The 23,290-nt window shown below is 32.4% G+C and overlaps 1 long non-coding RNA gene across 2 annotated transcripts in view; it reads left to right on the top strand.

Annotated features, from left to right (window-relative positions):
* Positions 1-23,290, top strand: part of LOC149062503 (uncharacterized) — a 78,777-nt gene that overhangs the window by 54,426 nt on the left and 1,061 nt on the right. Inside the window, exon 4 of one of the 2 annotated variants that reach the window (XR_016189968.1) lies at positions 13,208-13,372. The exons of the other annotated variant lie outside the window; for it this stretch is intronic. This is a non-coding gene — a long non-coding RNA (uncharacterized LOC149062503). The remainder of the gene's footprint in view (positions 1-13,207; positions 13,373-23,290) is intronic. 2 annotated transcript variants of the gene reach the window in all.

Genomic DNA, 23,290 nt, shown 5'->3' on the forward strand with positions numbered 1-23,290 from the left:
TTATCCTTCGTGCACATGTTCGGTAGGCTGTAAACGAGTTTGTGCAATCACATACAATTTTAAAGTAGGTAGTTATTGTTATTAAACTTGGAATACTATTCTAATAGAATATGGGCATATGGCCTAATCTGTTTTAACGTTTTAAGTATACTTTGCGGTGTATACATTTAATTTGGATTTTGAATTTTGATGATTAATTTGTATTATAAAGGATCATCTTTAGACCATATTATGACGTCAAAAGTATTACAGTTTATGGATTATATATTATGCATTCCACTTAAAACTATTATTACAACTTTATTTTAGTTGACAAAGTCTGTTAAGGCTAATAATTATTGTGAATATTTTCGTAGTAATCATAATAATATTAATTATACCTATCATTTCTTATACCCAATATTTTGAAAACCTTAGAATTCTATTCGGGTGATAAATTTAAAGTATCTGGAAAAAGCAATCTTGAATTATTTTTTACAAAACGGATTTATCCTAATTATAGTTATAGGTACCTGCCTAGTTCCTAGCATGTATCGTTGGTTTTTTTTTAACACTTTCATCGCTGACACAGATTTTTTCCGAAATAATAATAAGAAATCCGGCGTTTTGGAACCGTAGGTTTTTGATTTCTAGACATAAAACGATGAGCGACCGAATCAAATAATTTATCATTCATTGTCTTTATATTGAAACGAATCGTGCGGGTTATTGGTGGGTGCGATAGTTTTATAATAATGTAATATAATATTATGTTATGCGTGCGTTATATCGCTCTGTATAATTTAATGTAAATACGAATATACAATGACGAGAATATCCCGAATGACGAATCAAACACATTTAGTGCATTCGATTGCAGACTATACATAACTATTTTACGACGGTCTATTATGGGCATACGCTATCGTCTGAAGGCACGACCGATGATGGGATTATTTTAAATTATAATGTAGAAAATAGTTACATATTATTATTATTAAGTTGTGAGTGTTGTGTACTATATACGGTGTATATGGGGCCCACATAGTAACCTATGTATGACGATAACGTATAAGTACGATGGACGGTTTGTGAAGTAAAACGGAAAATATTCAGCAAAATAAATATGATTTGCGTACTAATTATTGTATATATTGATGTAATAAATTGCCGATTGTCGACGAGTTCGCCGTCGTTGCCTTGACGAACGAAATTAATATTTCTTTAATTATTTCTGTCTGGAAAAAAATTGCAATATTTATATCGCAATGAGCAAACCGTATTATGTTAATAATTACAAACGACTTGCGATCTAAATAATATACTTAATTGCGTATATATAACCTACGTGGCTATAAATGTACAGTACATAATAATATATCGTTCCGTTTATCTATACACATATAGGTATAAAAAAACGAAACAGTAGTGGTGGAGATCCTGTGTACGACCTACCTATACCTCTATGTATGTAGTTGGCGGCCATCACCATGCAGTGTCTATCAAAACAACACACGTGTACGATATAATAATATAATAATAATATTCTGTATTTTGTCAGTGTAGTCGAAACGCGATAATATACCATAATGTTGAGTGCATCACACACGCGATACCTAACGATTTAATATTATGATTAGTCTCGTGTGTGTATAGGCATTGTAAACGTACAATATGGTTTTCTCGTCGGTGTACAATAATAATATATAATATCATTATACAGGATACAACAATTAAAATATTTATTCTTCACATTTTTATATAATATCCATCATAATGTTATTATGTGCAGTGCGATTACTGACGCGAATATTTTTTCGTGGCCGAAAAGTCGTTGTCCCTGACGCGAAATTGACCCTATAAAAATAATAGGTAGGTACATATAAGTCTTAATATAATAATATTATTATGACGGCATCGTTGGTTACACTATATTATGCAGTGCAAGAGTAAGCTTATTAGCGCATACCGCATACCGATACGAAACCGCGTTCGACGTCGAAGTTCAGCTTTTTTCGCTTTGAAAGTCTATATATTATGGTTGGTAGATTTTCCGACTTTTCGTTCCTTCTCCGAATGCAGCTGCTGATGATTCTTGGCTTCCGAGAAATCGTCGTGTGTCCAGCTAACCCACATCTTGTAAATGCCTAAACTTACAGTGTACTCGTAGGTAGAATAGTGGTTTACTGCAGGTTCCCAAACAAATTTCCTCAGTTCCTCACGGTGCATTATTATATTATTATTAACTACTTAAAGTTGTGACACAAATTCGTCAAACATTTTGTATACTTGTCAACAATAACTTGTATATAATAGTGCTTAGGGTCCGAAAAAACAAACGCTTCTGACCAATAACGACAATATTTAAGTATATTCATAACAAAATATTAAAGTACACATTATAATAATTATTAATAATTTTGATAGAGTTATCATTATTTCTTCCGAAAAAAAGTTGTATCGCGAACGCGGAATGACGCATATGCATTAAAAGTGCATTTTTCAATAATTTTGTTTCCGTTTGGATAAATTTCAAATTTTCACCGCACGCCCTTTGAAAGACATCGATGCCACCATATCTAACCAAAATATATGATAACTATCACGTATGAAATCACCATTGTGTACGAATATCATAAATTTATAATAATATCATTGCCGGTGCGTTTAGATTGCCGTTTTCTTACCTACGCGTGAAGCCGAGAAAGCTCTCCCAGCCCTCGGTTCCCGGTTTCTCGATTAACTTTTATTCCAGCAGTTTCGAGGGTCGGCGCACTATTATTTATATCTTATAATATCGATATATTATTATTATTATTATAGTTTAACCATTTTCTCCACCGACGTAATAATGCCGAACGATCGCTGCCGCCGCGATAACAAAAACAGCAACTATAAAACACTACAACAACGGTGACCAGCAATTTGTGCGTATTATTATGTGTTTTTTTATTTTTTACTTTATATTATTTTATTTTATTTTTTATCATTATTATTATTATTATTACTATTTTTTTTTTTTGTCGTCCAACTGCGTCGTGCAACAAAATGTGAGTCATGCGCGACCAAGCATAACTCCGGCCCCGGTAACGTGAACAACGACTGAAAAGCCACCAGAGTTCATCAGACCACTGTGGCCGCACTCCCTCCAAAACGGAAAAAAAAAACATAAAATAATGAAAATAATACGCCATCATTTTCTCGCAGATACCTACGCAGACTTAAACGCACACGCACGCACGCATACCATATTAATACACACCCCGCACACACGATAATATTGTATTCGCGCGTTATATTTTGCCCTATCTTATTGGCGGCGGCGTCGTTCACACTCTCTGTTAAAGCAGATGATAGGTAGGTACAATGAAAATAGTAATAATAATAATAATAATAGTGCACATTATAATATTATACATATCGTTTATTATCATTATTATTATCACTATTATAATGCAATACAGTGAGACTTCCGTTTGAATGAAATTTCCTGTATTTTTGAGAACCGTCATAACCAAATCATAGAAGCAAATTCGTGTAATCCTGTTTAACGTATTTCTTTTGTTGTCCACGAGACTTGGTGAGGTGGAAGCCTCACTGTATACAATAATAATAATACGCGGTTGATACGTGTACAAAAAAAAAACACGGCCGGCGACCCACCAGAGACGGTTAGGCTCCATCGCGGCGGTGGTGGCGGAACAGGCCTCATTTAGCGGGCGACAGTGCTGAGCAGCAGGCAGTAGTGCTGAGCAGCAGGCAGTAGTGCTGAGCAGCCAGCAGCAGCAGCGTCACCGTCATCGTCGCCGGTTGTATCTTTCCGTTCTCCGTCACCCCCCTGTCGTCGCCGCTCCTTCCGCATCGTCCCCTGACCGCCGCCGCCGACGACGATACTACCCGTTCCCGTGCCGCCCACTCACCCCCCTCCTCTACGGCCAAAGCCGCAGCCGCCACTGGGCGCGCGCGCGTAGGGGCCCCCCGGAGAAATCTGCCGCCGCCGGGCCATCCGGCGCGCACCAAAGTCGGACGTCTAGGCGGTACTCTCAGTCAGTATTCGTGCGGACCAAGTCTCGTCCGCACGGAGAAGAGACAGACGGCAGACGCGCCGCTCTCTCCCGACTCCGTGCGGTTCACACCACCGCCGGAGCGCGCCCCCCCCCCCTCGCCACGCACGGGGGAGTCGGTCGTCCGGAGGAGGAGGAGGAGGTCACGCGTCGCCGACGTCGTCGTCCTCCTGTTCGTCGCGGGTACGCGGTGTCGTCACTTCAAGTCGAACCGTCCTCGCCGACACACGTCATCCGTCGTCTCTCCCGCGCCGTCGTCGTCTGTCTATGATTTTAATAATATCTCATACCGTCAAGACCGTCCGTTATTTATTAATATCAATCAATAACTCACCGCTGCTGTAGATCGGTTTATTTTCTTCGCACTTTCGTTACACGTTCGCCACTTGTTCCGCGCGTCGCCTCGGAAGACTGTTTGCTGTTGCCGCCACCGCCACCACTGCAGCGACCGACCGGACGCCAAAACGCGTAAAACGGCATTATTATTGCAATAGCGTTCCTCACGCTTTTCCGGATCGCGCACAATCGACGGTACACCCATAACGTTTTTGGTGTCTCACCGAAAATGGCACTGAAAGAATTCACGGGGTTAATATTTACACATCACCCGTAGTTCTTCTGTGCCGTGTTCGGTGGCCATTTGGACCGACACGACGTCTCTTCGTCGCACATTTTACTGGTCCTGCTGTAAAACGATAACATTTTATCGTCGTCAGAACACTGTCTATAATGTGGCCAGCGAAATCGGTATTTTTGTGTTTGTATTATGTTTTATGTTTTATTAGTTAGTCTAATTACTATGCAATATGTTTTTTGTTTTTTTTTCCGAGTTACTTTTACACTATTTTATTTTTATTTTTTTTTTATCACCGGAACTTGACAACAACAACAACAACTACCGCGACGATAACAATATCTAAACAGTATTGTCACTCGTACGCGATATAGATACCGTAAATAGTTCGTAGGTATATGAATAAACTTAAATTTAATATTAATACCTATTTTCGCTCTTAAATATATACATAAAATTGTTGTCTTTATATAAATTATGTACGTCTCTTAACGTTTCTGTTTTATAACATTTATTAATATTACTATTATACATATACTCGAACTGCACTTTATTCGACTGTTATTTATATTATAATATTATGTATCATGCGCGTGTGTTGTCGACAAGTCTCGTGTACACATATTATTATTTATTATTATTATTATTGTACTTTAAACAACTTTTTGTTTTGTCGCCAGTCATATTTTAAAATGTGTGTTTGTAACAAGCGTATGTTAAAATTTTTGTAAAAGAACGCTTTGTTCATAAATAATAACATTATATTGCTAAACATGCTATTATTTTCGTTGCAAATAACAATTTATTATTTATTATAATAATATTATAAACATATTTTATACATTTATTATTATTACCAATATAATATTACGTTTTACATTTTATACTGCATAATAATAATATAATAACGATATAATATACGCTTCTATTTCCATTATAGTTTACAATCATTATTATTTTTAACATTATTAGTCGCGCGTCTCGTTCGCGTGTATATATTCGTCATTGTCTGATTTTAACCGCGTTTGATGTTCGACAACTGCACAGAAATAGGTATTATAGTTTTTCCTATTATTATGCTGTCGCCACTCCGTCCAAAGATATTACAGTAGTTGAACTACATAATATTTTGACAGCAATAAAAAAAAACGTGTACATTTTATAATTTTTACGCCAAAACTTGACGGTCTAAGCGCTCTCCCCCCCCCCCCACCACCAGCCTTGAGCTACATAGGTGGCAAATATTATATTTTGCGAAATGGTTACTGGCGACCAATTTTCATCTATGCAGCTCGACGGTTTTGGCGATTTAGCGGGTATTTCCTATGCTCAATTATTATGGTGTTAGTATAGTTGGTAACAATCTCTTATAATAACTTTTTCCCATGTGTTTTCGTATACGGTCCGTCAAACGGCATGAACTGTATCGATGCCAACGGTGGCGTATCGACTGGTGGACATTTCGTATATTATAATAATATTGTCATATTATACGAGACTCGTCGGACTGGACTCGGCCAAATTCAGAATGATGAGCGTACAAAACAATAATATTCGGTCGGTAAGATGTTTGGTATATAATATAGGCACCACGTCTCGGTACAGCCGTTTATTGAAACCGTTGCTAGTTTTCACTTTTTCTGCAGCAGCTGTACACGGTGTTCCAACTATACAACTACAGCAGCAGTCATACCTCGTACACGATATTATTATTATTCCAATAGACACCGCAGCGCGTATTATAATGGTCTTAACAATAACAACATGCTGTTTTATTATCTTGGATAAAATTTCGGGACGAGTTGCAGAACAAACGAGCAGATAATAATAATGATTATGTTAGTCGTATAGTTGTGCGGTGCGCGACTCTTACGGAAATATTAAAATATCATATTATTATGTACGTTTAGGTATTCGTCATGGGCACACACGACACAGCAGGCTGTTTAACGAGAATTTTTTTTCAACAATGATGATAACAGTACACACGCCCGTACGTAATATTGTTTTTATCATAAATTATTATGATAATGTTTTTGCGTTTTACTCGTGTGGTGGGTGGTTCACGACTGAGAGACAATTGATGACCGAATTTGTTTTTGTCAGCGTATTATTATTTTGTTGTTGTCGTCTACATACCTGATGGTGCGCGCACACGATAACCGGACACGAACGGATGTATCGTATTGTAGTAAAACAGTAATAGGTACGCGTTTGTCTAATTATAACAATATGATAAATAATGACATAACAATATGTACCTACTATCCTATTTTAATTTTACACATTTTATATTATTATTATGTCGAAATGTCGAACAATAATACATATTATAAGTACTTGGTAATGCGGTGATGTTGGTATTTTTATTTCGGACGCGTATAGTATTGATCGAATAATAAATTAATAATCATAACACTCACACTCCGCGTACTCGGCTATAAACGTGGATCGAAATAATAATTCTTACGTGACGTAACGATATTATAATTTATAGTAATATACTAACAAACTAATAGTAGATATTACACACTTCCGATTTGTACTATAATACCTATTACATGATGTAGTCGACGGAACTACCAACCGTTTCGTCTTTAGTGCCGAACATTAAATGGTTTTACGAGACGATAAGGCACACTTTCTCCAAAGACTTGTACGACTTCCAAGAGGATCGAAATTCACACACTAAGTAAGTGTCGCGGTGCTGTAGCGCAAACATCATAAAATAATAATGTTGGGTATATTACTATACGAGTACAAAATAATATTGTGTCAAGTCATTGTATTTCTAATAATATTATGCTTTGTTTATTCTTCGCGATGGCGCGTCCAACGAGAACGGTTTGAAATTCGAAATTGGTATCATATTATTGGTTGGTCGTAATAGGTACAATCATGAATTTTTCTGTTATACATATTTTATAATTCGTACCTATATAATGTTCGTTTAATGTATTTACTTTTTACGATATGTATGATTGTTCAGTAAGTATAATTGATATTTAATATCATACAATATTGCCTATAATATATCATTCCAATCCAAATATTATATAAATATGATGATGTGTAGGTAAGTAAACAGTCTGTACTGATCATTAGACTGAGATTGGCTTAGGCTGTGGCACATTGAATTATGTCTTATGTTGCCCCAACTCCAAAACATTTTTTTCTTCAAACTAATTTCGCAATGTAATCATACAAACATTATAAGCGATACTACATCTATAATAATACCTATAATATATACACCATAAAATATTGGCTGTATGTAAACTGCGACAAAATTAACCTTTTTCTGAAAATTGATGCGTAAAGTGCGGCAAAAAAATATTAATTACATTATACAATCTGCGGACATTTATTTTATATAATATATTCTATATGCCTATACTATATTATAGTACTTAAATCATATAACCTACCTGTGTGTAAATTTTTCAGTTTTAAAATTATTTTTTTCTTTGTTTTTACGCCGAATACTCCATGATATTTAGAGACTTCTATTGAATATAAAATTGTAGGTAATGTCCATGTTACATGATAGCGATATCACACTACACAAACGTTATGGATGTTAAGCCACCGATAGAATAAATTGCCGCACTTTACATATCAACTTTTGGAAAAAGATTAATTTCGCCGCAGTTTTCCATCTCCCAAAATATTCCGTGTATTTTTTTTCTTCAAATTTGAGATGATGGGAAGACAATATTATACAAATTAATGTGTTTGACTAGGTACCTAAATAAACTATAGGTAGGTATGGTATAATACAGGCTGCATCCGAATTGGTACCCATACCTGAAAATTGACATCCGAATTAGTTCCCGACATTCCGCGAAGCACACATCCGAATTGGTTCCCGATATTCTATGGGTAAGTGATGGAACACATCCGAATTGGATGCCATATATAGCTGCACAAAACACTGTACGACCGCAATATGAACTACTATACTATTATACATATAGGCAGACAGTTATAGATGGACAGCTATATAGGTTTATAGAGATACCGTAATCGCACATCGATAAACACTTACAAAAAAAGGCGAAATACGATCAAAAAACATTATTATAACATTATAAGCACAAATGTAGCAAAAAATGATTTAGATAAGTCTGCATAAAAATGAGAAGAAAAAAAATTGAAAATGCTTTTTCCCGGAAACCAATTCGGATACACCGATAAAGATTAAATGACATAATATTATTGCCTATGAATAAGATTAATGCGTCATTTTCACCATTGCATTTTATAGTAATGATAATATTTGCCAAATTTAATAGTCCAACCGTATAATACAATATAGTGAATATAAAACGTATAAAACATTTTGTGCTAAAATAATGTTTGCTCTAGGTTATCTATACTGCGTCATCTAAGATGTTGCGATCTTATAATTATTTCGATGCAATCGGTTGAGAAATTTGAAAGTCGTACACAATCGTCTCAAATCTCAATCCTATACGTCGTCTTGGGATACGCGTGCAGCATAATATGTTCGTATTCTGAAAATAATATTCGCTCATCACAATCGATACCGAAACGATATATTGTTATTGGTATTAAATGAATACAAACCACGATATCCATTTCGTTTGTTTCATTTCAAAAAAGTTTTTTTCCCGACTGATCAACAAACGTGTACAGCTCTATAAGTGCATAATTTTCGTTCCGTGTTATCCTCGTATCGTGTCGGGCAAGAAGAGGTGCTCCGAGTTCCGCTTTCTATTTTAAACTGCAGCGGAGCGGCCAGTGGGCTGTAAAATTCTACATTATAACGCTTCGGGTGGCTTGGTCGCATTTTAGGAAACTGTTATTCCGATGACGGTGCAAAATATTATATTTTTATTGTACCTGCGGACCACGGTAGCAGCAAAATGCAAATGCACACTACCGCATAGTGATAAATAATAATAACATTTCTCGCCGCCGAACACCAGTCACACCGGCCGAGGCCCTACTACTTTTTTTTTTCGCCGCTGACACACTGGCCCCAAAACCGTTCGTATTTCTATTTGATATTACATTATATTCAATTAATAATAATAGGCACCTGTGCAAGTTACGGCGGCGGCGGCGGCGCACGTCGTGATTGAGCTCCTCAACGTTTCACTTGGACTTCTGCAATATTATATTATCGACCATCGACTGTGCAGCCGTAATAATATGTATAGGCTGGGCTTAATCATTTGTGACACACAGCAGCGCGGCAAAGGGCAGTGCTGTAAACGCGATGATAAACTTGAAAATAATTATTATTTCTTGAAACGTTGTCAAATTGTTTGCGCAATCGACGTTGGGATATTTGTGCTATCAAACACTATAATATTATATTACCCTCGTCTGAATTAAGTCCCATATTATTCATTTCATTATCGTGTACGAAAATTTATCATTTATTATCGCCAATATTTTGAAATTCTAATAATTATTTTTCCGGGGTATAAACTGCGTAGGTAATGATTATACTTACAATAAAATATTCAAGCTTGAATAACAATTAATATGTTTTTGAAATAAATCAATCTAAATGTAGGTATACCTAATAGGAATAGTTTTTTTTATGCCATCATAATTAAAATATAGTGATGAAATAATAATATTCATTTTAATAATAAATCGTAATTTTTTGATGTTTATAGTTTAACCGTGAATATATTATTGCAAATATTGCAATAGGTACAGTGAAACCTCTAAATACCGGACACTCTCGGTCGCTTAAACGTCGTCCGCTATTTGGAGGTGTCCGCTATTGAGAGGTGTCCGTTAAAGGAGCTTTCACTGTATTTGTATTTTTTTTTTTTTTCGTAGAACTGATGAACTGAATAGTATTCCTTTCAATCTTTGGATCTGGTTCTCCACTTTCAGCAAAATTATTTTACTTATTTTTAGTTCCTCTTCAAAGAACTTTGAATGGTCTGCGTTCGTTTAATTATATTATTGATTGTTATTATGGTTTGGGGCACAAGAGGATCGGAAGGCTCACCTTTCTCCATAAAAAATGTGCCTGTCAATCTGGTTTAACGAAACAATTTTAGCCCAGTTAGCCCAATTTTTCATTTGAGATTTAATATTTTTGGTTTTCTGTTCGACCTCATGACCGATTGTTTTGTTTGATCGGACTTGGCTGCTTAGCCGTATGTTTTGTCGTAAGAAAAATATTTTTGTTCAATTCGCTTTTAATATCGTTGCACGGGGAGATGTAAGTATACGGAAGCCGCGGGTCAGGTGTAAGGACGGCTAATTTAGTCTGTTTATCTGCAATTATTTCAATATCAATCATGTCAATGTAAAATCCAGCCTGCAGTCCAGGTATCCAAATAAGAATTATTTACAACATGTATTTTCTCACTTCTTTAAGTTATTTTGGATTTCGAGTACTGTTTTTCGTTAGCATATTATGACCCATTAGACATCCTATAGCCCAAGTCCCTAAACGCCTAGTCCAAGCTCTAATGGGCGGTCAAGCGCTAATAAAATGTCATGCTATTTTTTATTGTCGATTTATAGTTGTTAATTTGTCCAGCATTCACTGTTTGCAATAATTGTATGTGCCGTTAATACCTATTTGTTTCGAAAATCATAATTGAAACGATGTACCTACAAAAAAAAAAAAAAAACGATGAGTATTGTATTGAAATAAAATTAGTTCTATATCGTCCTACCTATTCATAAACAAACAGCAGTCGAGTATAATATAATAATATATAATATTACCTCACCGCATCAAAATCGATTACAGTAAATATTTATTGTTTTAGAATTCGGTGTTCCGACTCGAGGTTGGGCAATAAAAGAAAGACAAACGGCCATGTGTCCGGCTCGTTTGTTTTTACACAAAAATAATAATTTATTAATGGTGTGTTATTGTCTACATTTTTTAATCGATCCCGCAGGTGCGTTTGAAAAATAACAATGACAAACGAAGCGTCAAAATACGTTGTATAATGAAAAATTAAAATCGTCTGAAGTAAATAATTTGTTTTTAAAAAAACAGTACAATAAAATATTATATATTAATGTTATCCGCGGTCGAATATTGTTATCCAGTCTTACCTTCTAATTCGATTATTGAAAATCTTCAAAATTCATCGGCAAAACCAAAACGTAGATAAATGCATACATAATTTCTATAGACATTTTTAGTTTTTAATATAGATTAATAACATTGAAAGTTTTACTACCAATTATTTAGAATTAAAAACATTTATTTAACCAAAACAACTCGCTACAGCTGTTTTAAACATACTATTATATGTTCCACGCGTGTACGGTTGGTGTAATAAATAGTCACTAGTCACGATGGTTTGAAAATAATTCATTACCTATAATCTATTACATAATATTATTGTGTATAAACTATACGAAATAATTAATGTACAGGGTGATTCACCGAACGAGGTTCACTCCCATTTATTTTCTTTCATAATGAATTTATTCAAATTCAGGGATTATCGGCACTTTTATACACGCTTAAGTGCCATACTTTCAGACGCCTCTTCAATTTTTCACTCCATTTAAAGAGTGTCTGGAAAAATGTCCAAAAATATAAAATTTGGTTTTGGTATCTATTTTTTAATTCGGACAAATTGAATATCAATTCTTATATTATAATGTTAAAATTATCATATAGCTCTTATATCTTCCAAATACCTATTTATCGTGGATTTTGTTACACAAAGTTAAATAATTTAAAACTACTCGATCTAGTTTTGGATTTGATTCATGACATAGGTATAGAAACGTTTTCAAAAAAGTCATCGTTATAGAAAAAAAAATGTACTGAAAATAAAAGATAATTCCCTTGTGGGAAAAAAAGTTTTTGTATCGCCATCACTTACTGCAGGACCGTGTATTTGAAAACCTAGTCCTCGAGTATGTTCTTTGAGTTTTTCAAAAAATCGGATTTTAAATAATAAATTCATTGTTGTATGAAAAAAGGGAAATGAGCATGCTTGGTGAATTACCCTGTAATGTTCACTTCTAACGGACAAAATAGATGGGGAATTATGCACATCGTGCGTTCCTATATATATATAACGGGGTAAAAATCGTTGATAACGTTCGTGTTCGAAAATATTTTTCACGAGAAACATTTAATTTCAATTGTGTTTTCGTGCAGTATTTTATTGTATTTCTTTTGTTACGAGCATTGTTTTGTACGTAGTTGGGTGTATAATTCACATTATCTATATACATATTATAGGTACCTAACGATATATCCACCCTCGCAACAGCCAATGGTAAGGGTGCTAAACACAGACCCAACACAAACCATATAATTTTACATTATTTTATACATTTTACCCCTTCTACGTTTCCGGCCATCAGGCAGTCGCGTTCGAACAATGCAGTTCACTCGTGTCTCCATATAATAGTACAGTTAGATTAGGTTTTGGCGTCTCGTGTGTTTGTCGTTTTTAGTTTTTTTTTTCATCGGAAAGGCGTTCAAATAATATAACTTATTACCCATTTTATGTACCTAATAATAATAATAATAATATTGTGTGCCTACACAAAAAATCTATAATCATAATCAGCCGCCGCTAGTGTGTAACAATATTTTATTCTATTCCAGAAAATTAAAAACAAGACGGTGACCTATCAATAATAACGGTACAAGCTATATAATGGCCGAAAATATTTTTGTTCTGCCTCGCAGAGATCGATTATTGTTAGATCGATCTTTTCTTTTACGCTACAGCAGATCGTTTAATCTATAGTAAATCGAATCGATTAAGTGGTAAGTTATGAATGTACAATATATAAAATAAGATAGGTGTATATGTAGTTCGTCGAGTTTCTTAAATTCACACGATTTGCTTTCTATAGTTTTGGTTTTTTTTTATTTTTCTAGTAATTCTAATTTTACAGGCGTCACTTATTGAACTTGAAATATTTTATTTATTCGTGTTAACGCACAGTCGACTAAAAACTGCACTTTCTTGTCAACTGTGAGGGTAGATATTATTTTCGATATTTATTGGTATATCATTATATCACTGGCTTTTTAGCTTTATACTTGTAATAATGATATAATAGTAACATAATATTATTGAATACTGGATTATTAAAAAATCTTAAATTAATGTAATACATTAAAAAAAAAATAATAATAAAATTCAAAATAGGTATAAAAATATAATATCAACTTTGAAGTACACTACCATACATGCCTAGGTTATTATTATACATATCAGGCAATACCATAATATCTACATAATATTGTCTTATAGGCATCAATATATCATAATTAGGGCTCGGATTTATATGTAAATACATATTTTTACTGTGAATTGATAAATTACTTTAGGTAAGTGATAAATTCGTTTCAAGCGATTTCAAATGAAATTCACTATATTTTATTTTACATATTTGAACATATTTTTCCATTAGCACATGTTTTTACACATTTTTCAATGATTCCTGCATGTTTCCTACATATTTCGAAAATTTGTTCATTTACGATTATGATTTATTAATTATTATTAATTAATAGTTATATATGAGTCAAATGTATAGAAAAAGTACAAGGCCCATTGCAGGAAGTTGCATTAAAAAAAAAAAAATGCACAGTGTATTAAATAAAAATTCTGGTTTAAACTGCCTAAAATTAATTACAGATATACATTGCGAAATAACTGAGGTAAGTTTGAAGCTAAGCTCACCCCTTTATTGGTCAATGGTCATTGCATACATGACATTATTTGCACCCATTATCTCTGTTGAGGTTGAGCGCTTTTTAAGTCGGTACAACAAAACCGTAGATCATTTAATTTGAAAATTTGAACTGCATTGCTCACAAGATCGAGACGAATAAGGATCTATTTCAAAATAATTTCAATTCGATACTTAGTCTTAATTTTTGGTCATTTTATAAAGTAATTTTTTTCAATATTTCTTTTTTGTAATTTATTTATATTCCATATTTTAATTTTTTTTTATCACATATAAAGCGATTTGTTATATATAATATTACATATTTTGGTTTGTTTAATACATATAAATCCGAACCCTAATCATAATATTATGTTTTAATATTTGTTTTATTATATCACGTTTAAAATGTATATATGGATAAAATATATCGAGGTTATAAATTTAATTTCTACAAATGTCGGACAAATAATAGTTTTCATTTTTGTATACATCCACAATATTATATTGGAAGTAGATACGAACTACCTATACGCTGCCTATATGTTGATAAACTGCAGTGTAGTTACGAATTATTATCGAAGTATCTCGTGGTACCTATAGTACTTACTTGCACGATTTATTTCAATTTAATATATTTATTTGCTCGTCAAAAATAATTTTACCGCGATGATTGAAAACGAAAAATTATTATACCCGATATGGTGATATTATATTTACCACCGCAGAGATTACAGTGATTAGTGAATACTGATTACTCATTTTAGTGTGCACATAAAAATTAGGTGTTAAAAAAAAGAAATAAAAAAACCTTCTCGAAAAGAATCATTATCGATGTTTGGAAGATACGATGTCCATTATAAAGCAATTAAGTTTCTATTCTACTTTATACCGTTTGGGTTGTCCTACTTGTTATTTCACTTGTAACACTGTATAACTGTTATTATATTGCCTACTATTATTATGCTATGTATATTGTATAAAAATCTTCGTGTACCATGAGTTCATAAAATTTTGTTTTTAAATAATAGGCACGCTATGTCTGAGTGTCTGTTAGGTATAAATATGCCTAAAATATATATATAAAATATTAATTTCCACTAGACACACCGGAAGCCAGAAACAATAACCATTTCTATAGTCTTATACGATTTATAATTTGCTATATAGTTATAAATACTATAAAATGTATTATTACTTTATATTTCGTATTCTCTAGTTGTACATTATGATAGCTAGGTAGGCACTTATTCGAACAATTATAAAAATCATCTTTATAATAGCCATTAATATTTAACACTGGCAATACGTTTTTTACCCAATAATGATTATTTATTTATTTGATAAGAACGGATGTAAACGGTACAAAATAAACAAAATATATAAATCTGGAGCACACTTTTAAAGTGTAATAAACTAATAACTAATAACTATATATTAAAAACTATAATAGTCGCGGTGACGCGGTTTCTCTGCGGCGGCGTCTATAGATAATAAATATTATATACGCGTCTAGACACATCATTTAGGGGGACTTAAATATTCGTATTTACCGTGAACCGATGTGACGAATGGTGTAAACGTAACACTATGGGTATGCGCTCGTATACACGGCTTTTATGTGTATATTAACGATGACAGCATTCCAAATCGCAGTGTTTAGAATAAACCGCGAAATCCTACGTATAAATATTAAACATTCATAAACCAAAGCATATACCTAATAAACGACGGTGAACTTTGTTTTTACGCTTGGCAAAAAAAGAAAAGAAAATAGAAATCGAATTATTATTATATATATATAGATCTAAACACACACAACCTTCTCTCTATAGGTATATATTATTTTACGCCACAAACGAACACTCGCACGTTAATTTTTATTTGAAATGCCACATATACAATATTATGTACACGCGTGTTATATGCATCAATATACAGGGTGTCCCGTGAGGATTTACCCATTGCGATATCTCCCGAAATATAAATGGTGATATCGAAATTCTGGTTTTCTAATATAATAAGACTCGCAGGGATAAGAACTACAATTATTTCATATTTTAATTTATTTTAATGTTTTGGTATTTCTATATTTAATTATTTCCAAAAAAAAAATAAATTAAAGATAGCCGTTTTGTTGAGTTTATTTTCCTGAAAATATTGACGGTTCAAAATTTTATTTTCATTATAATCTCCTGGTTTTTAATATTTTTTTCAGTTTCCAGAAAAATTGCGAATTATTTAACACCGTGATGTTATCAAACATGTGACCCGCCGCGCCGCTCGCATTCCCACATACGGCCCGCGGCCGGCCGAATACTTTCCGTGTTCCTAATAGTTATAAATTTGTAATCATATTTTATTTCTCCAAAACTAGAAAAAATATTAAAAATCGGGAAATCAATGAAAATACAATTTTGAAACGTCAATATTTTCAGAAAAATAAACTCAACATAATGGCTATCTTTATTTTTTTTTTTTGGAAATAATTAAATAAAAAAATATATTTTTTAACTTTTCTACCCAAACGTTAAAATAAAAAATGAAACAATTGTAGTTATTCTTATATCCCTGTGAATCTTATCATAAAACCAGAATTTTGATATCTCTATATTGTTGTTTCGTTATAGATATCGCAATGGGTAAAAATCCTCGCGGGACACCCTGTATATATATTTATAAATAAGTACTTATATAGACAGTTTACGTCACTGGTACGCGCGCGCGGCTACTGTATATATATACATATTATACTGTTGAGTCTTGAGTATATTATATATATATATATACACATAATATATAGGTAGGCTGACCTATACGATTATTATTATTATATTATATATACTCGGACGTGAATATTGAGCATACAGTTTTTCAAGGATTACGGCACTCGAACAAACAGCGTACAGGCGTATAATTACATGGCTGGCGTGGGGAAAAAGAACGCAAAGACTACACGCGGGCGGCGTTTCACTTTTGAAAAATCGTAGGCCTAATAATATGCACTGCCGAGTAGATGATATACGTCATATAAGCGAGTGCAACCATATTACATCAACTAGCTCGAAAAGTTTTTGAGAATATTTTCGCTATTTATATATTATACTTATCGAAAATTATTTGAAAGTCCTGCAAATGAATTTAACGCGCAAATGAGTAGGTTATTTACTTTAAGTAATAACTGATGTATAGCGTATAAGGTAACCAAGAATTTTGCGGAAAATTTACGAGTTTTTTTTTTATTAGAATAATTAAGCCTCGGCAACTATGCGGCCATCAGCAATAATGGGTTTAACTCTAAATTATTTACAAGTTATATAATTTACATCTTAAATAGGTACTATTGATAAAGTTGGACTTGGTAATAAAGGTTATTATTTGTTTTATGTTGTCTTGGTGGAGGGCTTCTGACAGGATGTTTGAGATGCCTGCTTCCCGTCTCATCCGAGTTTTCATTTTGGGACAAGATCCTGCAATTACTATACATATATATTTATAGGCAATAATTAACTTCTCCCATCACGCACTAAATAAAGCTGTCCGCATAAATTTAATTTTTCCCGCAATAGCTGCTGGACAGCAGTGCTGGTTCTTATTGCGTAAATAACGATTTTTTCTAATCACCTAAATATACGTTGTAATCAAAAAACAAATATTCGGAAATACTTGACATGTTCAACAGTTTTTGTAGCTTCTATCCAAGGTGTTATATTTTAAAAATATTTCGCCTTTTAAATTGATGGCGTTTTTTTTTTCTAAAAATATCGACAAAAAAATTGTTTCTCGGTCAAAAAGCTTGAAAATTAAATATAAGGTTCCTCATAAATTGTTTTTTTTTTTATAGATTTTTAAAATATTAAAGATATATTTAGGTACAATTTTTTTATAAGTATTTTAACTGACAAAATCTTGGATCTTATTTGTTATTTTGTATTTAAAACTATTATACCTATATATAATACTTTTACTTTAGCTTTCAACAATTCTTTAAGTTCAACTTTTATTTCTACAAAACTTGCGCACAAAGCATTTGTTCTCATTTTAATTGTTTTTCACTTGTTATGGTCATTGTAGTTGTTTATAACGGTTAATTTACCGGTCTAGACATTTATAATATTATATAACTGTGATTATCCGAAATTCGATTTCGGATATATCTTATGCAATCGTTGCTATTTTATGACCAGATGTAATGATTTGAACGTTTTTCAACACAATTCAATATTTTTTTTGAAGTTTTCGACAATGAATTGTTCTCTATCGACGATACTATGACACACTTAATCACATTATAAGCACTTTAATTTCATAATATTTTTAATTTAAAAAACATACTTATAAATATAATAGTTCCACTGATAGTAAATTTAGGTATAGGTACCATTATTGATCTGTAGATAAAGGAAATAACATAAATGCCGTAAAACATTTTATGGAATAACAGCCATCTTTCAATCTTAATTCTATTTCTAGTCTAAAAACATATCAATTTTTTATATAATATATTCTGAATTAGTTATCATTATAATATTATTCTGATCAGTAAATGTTAATTTACTAATCGACTTCTTATTTAATAACGAAGGGTATAGTAGGATATGGGTATAGCGTCATATTATGTTGACATATATGACATATATTATGTTGCGTATGTTTTTTATATGCTACTTTTTCTCGGGTCACTCAGACGACATTATACGGCATTCACAGTCCTATATAATATATATATATATATATATATATATATATATATATGTATATATGTACACAATAGGAGTTATGTTGTATAACATTTAATAATGAATAATAAATAATATTATTATAATAGGTAGGCACACGGCTTACTCGTGGTGCAGCGTGTTTCGCGTCGAATCGCGTATACGTACGCGTGTATTTTTTCGCCGTGTGAAAATCACACACTTTGTACGACGAAAATATGATTCTCAAAACTGATGCAATGATGCATAATATATACAAACCATACATACATTATTTATACATGGGATTAATCGGACAACCTAAGATGAAATATTCAAATATGCATGCAAATTGTATATGTGCATGCGCATGTATATTACTTATATATATATATTATATATATATTATATATATATATGTATTTATACCAGTAGTGACATAATCAAAACTTGTCAGATTGATAAGGTAGTGGGGAGAGGGTATCAATAAACGAACATAATATATTCGTCGTCTATATAGGAATGGAAAAGTTATGTCTTTTCAATTATTTTTCAGTACGACAAAATATTTATGATACACAAATATTGTGATTCTGCTTTTTAGTTAAAAAATAAAATTTAAGCTATAAAATAATATATAAAATACTGCAAATTGTCTATCAATACGCTATAGTTAATAATTCTATACTATACCTATTTATAATCGAATGTTTAAGCATCACAAAACGTAATGATAACTTGGAAGCATATTTGTGAATATTTTAAAAGTCTACACGACCTTTTTGCTAGCTATAGAAATAAAGTTTTTTTTTTTTTTTTTTTTTTCTTTATTTGTAATACACAATCTGTACACAATCGGCACAATAAGAGTATGAGCTAAGACCATAAAAAACATGAAATTATGAGCTAAGAAGCCACCCACCGATGACACTTATGTTTTTAAATTATTTGTTTTAACTTAATTATTATTATTATTATTAAATATTATTTTATTTTTTATTTTTTTATTTTATTAATAGAAATAAAGTAAATTAAAATTTTTTCATTTCGTACATTTTTTAATACAAAACCAAAACGGTCCCCCCAAGTTTCCAACGAAGTATTTGTATAACTATAGTGTTTTATTTTCTTAATGATATAATACAGAACTATATATTTTGTTCTCGGTACCTCGCCCGATAATGGATCGTTTTTAACCAGTCCAATCCAAACACTTATTGGTACACTCTGCAGTAAATACATAGTTCAATTTATCAAACTTATTTTCGGAATTTTAAGGGTTAAAACATTTTCGTCCCAAGTCGATGCATTTTTTTGTCCGAAATATTTCGCAATGAAAAAAAATATGTATGATGAAAGTTTCACTTTGCTGCGCACCGACGCATTGCAATCAAATGCAACCGACTATATGATTGGTATTCCTACGAAAAAAACCTTAACAGTAATAAGTGATAGTTGCCTACTTCAACTTACATGTCGTCGTTAGGCCGCCGTTGTAATAGTATAATAATCTATCCACTCATCTATAAATATATAATATAGTAGCATTTTATATGTATATGATATTATTACAAACGTATATAATAATATATGCACATTGGTACGACGAAGGCACTTAACGATCGGTTTTTATTATATTATAATCTTATTTTTTTTTTATTTCATCATTTTTTTTATTTTTCAAAACACTATAAAATGAATATTCGTGGATGCGAATTTCACACGTCGTCGGACACGTCTTATTCTCCGGATATATATATATATATATACACCAATCTGTAGTATTATACATAAATATATAATGCGTGCGCACACTATATTCACGACGAGACGACGTAAAATCGCCATTATATTTTATATACTATCTACCTACTTACACTACTGCAGCAGCAGTTAAGCCGCGAGTAAACGCATAAATAACGCGAGTAGGTATGGGTAGGTACATTATATATTATGCGTATACGTTTTGTACTATACGCACTCGGCCATCATAAATCATCAGACTCGCGCGGAGGAGTTTATTATTGCGTGCCTATATAGGTATATATATATATACACGTATTATAATATACGGTACATTAAAATACGGTTTAGGTACGTTATTATAGTGCCACGATGCGTACCTACATTATATAGATTGGGCACAATATAATAATATAATATATCTATATTAGAATTTAACGTCGACGACCCAAATGTTAAAACAACACGCACGCGACGCGCTGCCGTTTCGCGTTTATATAATTATTATAATTATATATTAATATTTTGTCGGCTACTAGTGTTACGTATGCTCGTAATATTATGTATGTATTTTATCAATGTGCGCGCTGGTATAGGCTTAAATGTTACGGTTTTATCGTGCACCAGTGTTGACTGTTTGGACAGAAAATTATGATTAATACCGACGGCGGTTAATATGTCAACAAAGATATATAATCTTGTCTAAACATTATTATGATTTCAAATGTGCAAAAGCACTAAAACGGTATACGGGAATCGGAGTGATGTGCATCATTTATTCATAGCACCCACTAAGTGTACTAAATATGAATGTATAAAAAAAACTGTCTTTAACTGCGATTATTATAAACAGTCATTTTATTCGATAATTATTATTGTCCTGCTCGGTTGATTTTATTTAGTTTCTATTCATTTTTGTTTAAAGTTTACTTAACGAGACAACTGCAAATATGGTAAAACGTTGACAAAATCGTCTTGACAAGTTTTTTACAAATTTAAGTACATTAGACAGACACCAATGATTATGTGATAAAAAAAAGTAGATAAAGAATGATTTGATCAGGACAGTGTGAACATTAGCACAAAATAAAATTGTCAGTACCTATAATGTTTTATAGTGAACGTATATCAATTTTTGTAAATTTAAAAATTTATTCGGTACTCTTCTTCATTTCGAAATCTTTTACTGTCATCTGAGTTGAGTATACCTACGTCTTTTTATTGACTATGAAAATATGTATTTAAAATTATTACAAAAATCTGTATTGGCTAAATCAATAATGAATGTTAATTATATTAAATTTATTAAAATGTATAAATTTTAAACAATGGACATTATAATGTTATAATGCATAGTCCTTAGACAATTCGAACATCGGTTAATCGTCGAGTCTTTTTTCCAATACCGTACCGCACTATACAGTGTATAATATTAGTCAAAACTCAAATCTAATGTATGAGCTCACTGCTATAACGGCGCGTTACATAATAATATATATTAGATATATACCTCGGTTATCAGCTCCGTCGTGTATAACTATTATGACATTATAATATGTACCTTCGAGTTTCGACTAGAAACATATAGAATTGCTGCGCATATTCGCTATAGGTACAAAGCTGCAGTTACCAACAGTTAAACATGTTGAAAGATTATGGGTAAGTATTATAAATCAAGGCGCGCGTAATTGTTATTATTTTCGTCAGTCGTAAAGTGTTTATTGTAGAAACAATAGAATGTTTACTGAGAATTGAAAAGATGATGTAATTGGTTTGAATTTCAATACATAGTTAGCTTAGCTATAGGTACCTATATAATATATTTTACGGATATTCATTTGTTTCTCACAAAAGCCCGACAAATGTTGTCTATGGGAAGCCATATTATGAGATGTATATACAGTATACTCCGACACTCGCATTCAAGCAAGTTTGCCTTTGTATAGTATATAAATGATAATTATTCAATGTCAATGATCCAATTTGGACGGTGAATTTCAAATCTCGCACAGTGTGCAGGAAACACAGTGCGTGAGTTTATATCATATATATTATGCTTTGGGATGGAACGGAATCAACCGGAGGCTTCTTCGAAAGACTTATTCGCATAGGCGCAATATCAATAAAAAAAAAACTAAAGGTTTTTTTTTTTTGAAAGAAGAAGTTTATAGGCTTATATAAACTATAGTTTATAGTTCATAGGCACGATCATTATTTTAGGTTGCTAATTTTAAAATTGGAGGTGCTAATACCCCCAAAGCCCCCCCCCATATTTGCGCCTATGCTTATTCGTACCTGTAATCAGCTTTATTCGATTTTATAATAATTGTTATTGAAAAAAAAAAAATGCCAAGACCTACTGCGCTTACTTCCTGGACTAAGGGCCTAATGATTACCATTATAAGTTTAATATTCGTCCGACGCGTATTATAGACGTCGCAATAATAAATGTATATTATAATAAGTTTACGTGATTTCTGCACATTATTATTGGCGAGTGTATAAGTAGCGCGAGAGATGTAATTTTTCTTAAACAGATTTAGTTTTACCATTGTTACATCTTT

This window comes from Diuraphis noxia, unplaced genomic scaffold (genome assembly GCF_037042655.1).
Source record: "Diuraphis noxia isolate RWA-SAM2 unplaced genomic scaffold, SU_Dnox_SAM2 contig0001, whole genome shotgun sequence".
Lineage (NCBI taxonomy): Eukaryota > Metazoa > Arthropoda > Insecta > Hemiptera > Aphididae > Diuraphis > Diuraphis noxia.